General features: G+C 37.2%; 1 pseudogene; it reads right to left on the reverse strand.

The window, feature by feature from the left end:
• On the reverse strand, positions 759-1,415 carry LOC104728645 (annotated as a pseudogene).

The following is a 6,797-nucleotide window of genomic DNA, read 5'->3' on the forward strand; positions in this document are numbered from 1 at the left end:
CGTCGCTGATTCCTCTCTCCTTATTTAGTGGATCGAAACATAAAAAACATAATGCAGAATGAATAGCGTTGTAGCAGTGAAGTCATACTGAGAGATTAGGAGAAGCAGGTTATCAAAGCTAGTATGTAGTCTAACATTAGTAGAGGAAAAGGCGTCAAGTTAATTTATCCAAGATGCATTGTTGAGTAACTACAAGTGAAAAGGTGGTCCTGTGACTTGACGGGGCAGTTGCAGAACCATTTTATTACTGGTTGTCATTTTATTACTGGTTGTCAAATGGAAGCGCCCCTGTACCAGGTAATCATTTTATTACTGGTTGTCAAATGGTTGTGAACAGCAAGCGAATCTATGAATGCATATTTGGGTGTTGCCAAAATATACATTATATGTGTTATTCATGGTTTAACGATATTGGAATACTATTTCTCGACAAAAGTAGGATCCACACCACTAGCCAAACTCATCAAAAACAACCTTAATATTCTTATTTTCACATTGAATTGATGAACTGAACCTACAGTGAATTGGTCTTAGGTAGTTAGTAATATCACAATTGGTTTAAACTATTGAACCTACTGATTATTTTTTTAATATGATTTAAGTTTCTCAAAATAAAATGATAATTTTTCCACAAAAATTCATTACTTAGTAATCAGACGAACATAACAATAACTTAAAACCAAAATATTTATTATTACCACACAAAAAACTAGCAAAATGAATTCACATACAGATTTTGTCTTTTAAAATGGCGAAAACACAAATCCAAACAATCAAATGCTTCATCACTAAAATTTAAACAACTCTCCTTAAGAATTAAGATTGTTGGTGATGTTGGGAGCACAAACATCAGCAATGGTGGTAGCGAGACAGTCAAGTTTCAGGTTGGTGGTGGCTCCCTTCCATGGAAGGAATGTCTTCATCCTTTTCAACATTTGAAATTTGATCCAAATTCAAAATCATATTTTGGTTCGAATTCAAATTCATATCTAAATCAACATTCATTTTAAAATCATTAAGAAGTTCATTTTGGGGTTGAATCAGTTTCTGCTGATTTTGATTCTGCTTTTCATGATCCAAATATCCGACTGGGACAACAACTCCATCTGCAACAACAAGAGGAGTTAAAGAAGAAGAAGATTCACCATTCTTCACAAGGTTCTCCATCCTGCAAGTAAGCTTATTGATATACTTATCAATAAAAAGAAATCAAATCTCGCATATCTTTTTCACCGAGCTTATGAACATCATTCTTTCCTTTGAGACAACCCCACATAATTTCTTGAATCTGAAGGTTTCGGTTCTCACTACGCAATTTTTGCAATTCTGCTATCTCTTTGGCGATCATCTTACGCAAAAGAGCCTCTTGATCCGCCATCTTTTTATGTCTGGTTTGTTTTGTTGGCATAAAGATTTTTGATATAGGAAATGAAAGGTGTTGCTTACCTATTAGGGATTTTATTTCCTTTATGGTCTCATTAGTCTTAGATTTTTGTTGAATTTCATATCTCGTATCCGTTCCATCCCTATGTGTAGGCATTGGATTGAGTATAAAAGGATAACCCTTCCATTTTAAAGACAATTGGCAATCCACATTGTCGATTTCATCCCTATGTGTAGGTATTTGATTGAGCTAAAATAATATCATTTCTTTGGAAAAGTAATTGGTAATCTTATTAATATATTATTATATGTGTAAAGGAGCATGAAGACTAGATATTATTTTGAGGGTAAATTTTGTATCACCTGTGTAATGTGAATTTTCTTGTAACGCCCCGGCTGCTATCTCTTAGTGGGCCCCATGTCCAATCCTAGTCCATGGGTCCACTTTTCTTAATGGATCTCACGTCCTCTCACTAGGCCCGTGAGCCCATCCATATCTGACGGCTGGTTTGCTATGTCCGGGAGGTATTAAAGACTTGTTACCGTTCCTACAAATCATTACATGATCTTTCCCTATGTTTTGTCCTCACTCGCACAGTTTCGACAGTCACTTCCCAGAAGGTCACCCATCCTCAGACTACTCCAGCTCAAGCATGCTTTACTCTAGAGGTCTCTCAGGACACTACAACAAATATGTACATTGTTAGGACGAGAGAAACGCTATAATATGTAATTCATAGCTCTTTTACAAACGCTATATTAGGCCACTGTTATTGTAGATACCTCACATATGATAGCGAAAAGTTCGTATGCTATGGTATAGTATTATACCATAGCAGTACAGAAATGCTATGTTATCCCGCTTTTCAAATTTTTAAAGATAATGTTATAAGTCATTTTACACGCTATGCTAGGAGCTTCTACCGTAGCTATATCATAGCAATAATCGAATGCTATAAATATATTTTATTGTATCACAAAATTAATGCTATTTTATTTATTATTGTAATTTTTTTTTTCAAAATTTATTTAAATAGATTTATATTTTTACATTTCATAAAATAATCAACATACATAACATAAATTACATTAACCAAAATAAGTCTTACATAACAAAGTGTCACCAAGTCTTAAATAAAATAAAACTAACATCAAAAAGAATAGAAACACTACTTGACATGTACATGTAACCCTTCAAAGCTTTTCTTACTTGTAGCAAAGGGTCTCTTTTAGCTGCTCACTTAGCGTTTCTTGAAACAGTCCAATGAACAGCTACTAGTTCACTTTGAATATATGAATCAAGTATCCAAAGCTGCACATAGATACAGTAGAAAAACAACAGTCATTAAAATTGTTGCACATAACGAGTTTATGGAGATGAGGCGAGACACTTACTTCTCGTGTAGTTCCTTAATTTATATGTTTCTTGTTCTTTGCTAAAGGAACTCACTCTCTTTCTGGTGTTCCTGTTTCAAAATCAGTAGATAAAAGCCGTTAAAATCCAAAACTAAATGTGCTAAGTTGGAAATTCCGTAAACTCTAAAAGACACTCACGAAGGTTGGCAAATGATGTTGCATAGAGCTATCACCATGCCGAAGCCTTTTTCTTGTTTCGAAACCTAGTCCTAGACCATAACAAAGCTTCAAGATTTCAACCCATGCTATCACAGATCCATCGGATGAAAACAGGGCTAGTGAATGCCAATGACAATATTATAAGAAAAGCATCCAGTCAAAATATTATACAAAGAGCTTAAATCAACAAGGCATAATCAAAGACATAAATTGTTAGAAAAACTAGAGATCAGAACGTATAACCTGTAGCAATGATCCCAAGTCTATACTCGACTTCTTGTACTCGACTTCTTGTCCTGCAGTTAACAATCACAAGACCTCAATCTAATCTAGAACTGGAACTCTCAATTCCAAGAGTCAGCAGACAGCAACTTTCACAAATTTTAGAAACTACAACAGATATCATAGCCATTGCCATCTCATTGGCTCAATAAACTTATGTTGCCAAATTTTGGATAGTAACTCGGAATCATTGACTAAAATCGAAAACAATAATGAATAGAGAAACCACAAAATCCAGAAAATTCTCAATCAGCAAAGCTAGACTCACGGTTTAAGCCATGGCTTACATTATCAGTTTTTCACCATCAAGAATACATATAACAAAGCTTCATATAATTTGGCGATTAATTTTCTCAACAGGAAAAGAAGAAGAGTCACCGAGATTTGTTCCTTGAGTCTGTGAAATGAGAATTGTTGAATGTATCACCCTGTTTCACAGTGAGAAACCAAAATCAGAGGTTCAAAGAAGAAACATGAGCAACAAGATACAAGTCACTTTCAATAGATATTGTACTCATGAAATATATCATCTTACAACTCCATACAGAATCTAAAAGGCATGTCATCACTTCTAATCAACAAGAGTTCTTACAATAGCAAGACTGATAAGTGATAGGCAAATAATCGAACATGAAAATCAAAAGCAAATTGGATCTGAAACCGTGCGACGACCCGACGGAGAGAGATCGAGCTACTACTTTGCAAAATATGATTGAGAAGAAGGGAAACCTTGACGAGTTCAGAAGAGATTGTAAACTGAGAGGGATCGAGAGTGAAAGATGTGACAAACAAATTGGGATCGAGTTTAGATCGGGTTTCGAATCAAGTTTCAGAACGGGTTTCGAATCAAGTTTCAGCGAGACAGAAGAGAGAAGAAGCAGAGGAAGAAGAAGAAGGCTTCGAAAGAAGAACCATCGTCTTTGTCGCCGGTATCAGCAACGAGAATCAAAAGCTCTCGATCTCTTCGTGTTAATCACTTTGTCGCCGAGATATAACATCGGAATGGACGCGAAATGAGGCTGCCGACGAGCTTCACGGTGGAGTCTATGGTGACTCAAAAAGACCTAGATTTCAATTTGGGGAAGAAAATTTTTCTAGAAGTTTTGTTCGTCTTCTCGTACAGAGAAGGGATAATGTTTTATTTTTGCTGTAAACGTGGCACTTAAATTTTTTGGTTCTTGATACAAAAACAAAAATTGGATCTAAAAGACGCTTAAACGAAAATTTTCATCTAAGTATTGGCGGAATAAACGATTTTAGGTTCTCATTTAATGAATTTTTATCTTAGCGTTTTTCTAGTGCTATTATATGGTAATAACAAAAAAAGTATATTTTTCATAGCTGTTGAAGAGAATGAGCTATAATCTATTGCTATCAATGTGGACTTTTCTTGTAGTGGGACCCTTAATCGAAAAGATAAGTGCACTTTGGTGACATAGATGGTCAAATCAATTCTTTTAAACATCTCCGCAAGTCTCTGAAACCGGGGTGTCACAATTCACCCCACTAATAGATCGCAACATCCTCGTTGTGACCGTCACTCCCGACGGTAGCCCACTTGACTCCACACTTTTCTGTGTTCGGCTCTGATACCACTTGTAATGCCCTGGTCGGCACCTCTTAGTGGGCCACATGTCTAATCCCTGTCCATGGGCCCACTTTCCTTAATGGGCCTCACGTCCTCTCACTAGGCCCGTGAAGCCATCCATATTCGACGGCCGGTTTGCTACGTCTGGGAGGCATTAAAGACTTGTTACCGTCCCTACAAATCACCACATGACCTTTCCCTGTGTTTTGTCCTCACTTGCACAGTTCCAACAGTCACTTCTCGGAAGGTCACACATCCTGAGACTACTCCAGCTGAAGCACGCTTAACTTTAGAGTTCTCTCAGGACTCTTAACCGAAAAGATAAGTGCACTTTGGTGACATAGGTGGCCAAATCAATTCTTTGGTTCCTACTTTTATACTCGATTTTAGGGTTTTTCTAACCCAAAAATGTAACGTTTAACTTACTCGTTTCCTGACCCAACCAGGCTTGCATCGATCGACACAACACTTGCATCGATCGATGCACATCCCAAACTAGGATTCCGGTTCGTGGATGTTACAAAACCAAACCAGAAATCGTTGGTGTCGAAAATTACGACAAACTCGCCAAACCAGAAATCGTTGGTGTTGACCGACACCACCCTTGGTGTCGATTGACACCGATCCCCAAAACTCACATTTTGGTTTGCGGATGTTAAAGATGTCATATGTCGGTGGTTGTTTGAAACACCACCAATCCAACGAAGCTGTCTTCGATCAATAATGGTTCAATAAGTGATGCTTAAGTATTTTACATAGTGATGCCTCCAAGTTTGGCATATGCGTAGTTTTGAGCCAAGCGTGTCGATCTGTTGCATTTTCACTGAAAAGATTGTTGTCACGGGTCGGTATAGCACATATAATGTTGATTTACATGCGGTGGTTTATGCCATCAAACATTGGTGTCATTCTCTTTTTTACAAGGAATATTTTATATTCACCAATCATGACACTTTGAAGCATATGGATTCTCAAAAAAAAAATTATGCTCGTCATGCGGCGCGGTTTGCTTGCGTATCTCCATCAATGTACATTTTTTATTATGCACAAAATGGGTACAATTAACAGAATAGCTGATGAGTTAAGTAGACTTCACTCTCTTCTTGGCTCACTTCAAGTGTCTGTTTCGGGGTTTGATGTCTCGTCTGGTCTATACCCAACTGATCCATTCTTTACCAAGATTTAGAGTGACGCACGTGAACGTTTTTCTGATGAATTTTTGGATGTTGATGGGATTTTTTTCGCAGTGTGCAGCTGTGTATTCCTGAATATATAGTTTACACTTACAATTAATCAAAGAATTGCATGATGAAGGCCATATTTGCGTGATCGTACTCTCCTTTTGATTTCAGCTTCGTACTATTGGCCATCTTTAGGAAGAGATGTTGAGTGATTAGTATAGATTTTGTGTTTGGGTTCCCAAGAACACAATATGGTAATTATTCTATCTTTTTGGGTGGTGGACATTTCTCTAAAATGGTGCATTTTATCCTCATAAGAAGACAACATAATGCAATTCAAGTTGTGACACTCTTTTTCCGAGATATTTACAATCTTCATGGTCTTTCCTTTTCAATTGTCTCTTATTGTGATACTCGTTTTCTCGGACACTTTTGGCATTCTTTTATTGCGCAGTAGTGTTGACATGAGCTCCACTTACAATCCACAAATAGATGGTCAAACAGAGGTAGTTAATCGTGCACTTGGAGATCTTTTGTGATGTTTAGTTGGTAAGAACATCAATTTGTGGGATAAAGCTCTATGTCAGGCTGAGTTTACTCATAATCATGCACTTAATCGGAGTACCGGTTTTGGTCCATTTCGTATAGTTTATGGCTTGCTTCCGTGAGGACTTGTTGAATTGAGTAATGCTCCTGATCGTTCGCAGCTCCATGGTCGTGCTTGTGATTTTGTGGAAGAGTTTGTCACACTCCATGAACAAGTTCGTACTATCTTGAAACAGCCACGG

This window comes from Camelina sativa, chromosome 11 (assembly GCF_000633955.1).
Source record: "Camelina sativa cultivar DH55 chromosome 11, Cs, whole genome shotgun sequence".
NCBI classification, from domain to species: domain Eukaryota; kingdom Viridiplantae; phylum Streptophyta; class Magnoliopsida; order Brassicales; family Brassicaceae; genus Camelina; species Camelina sativa.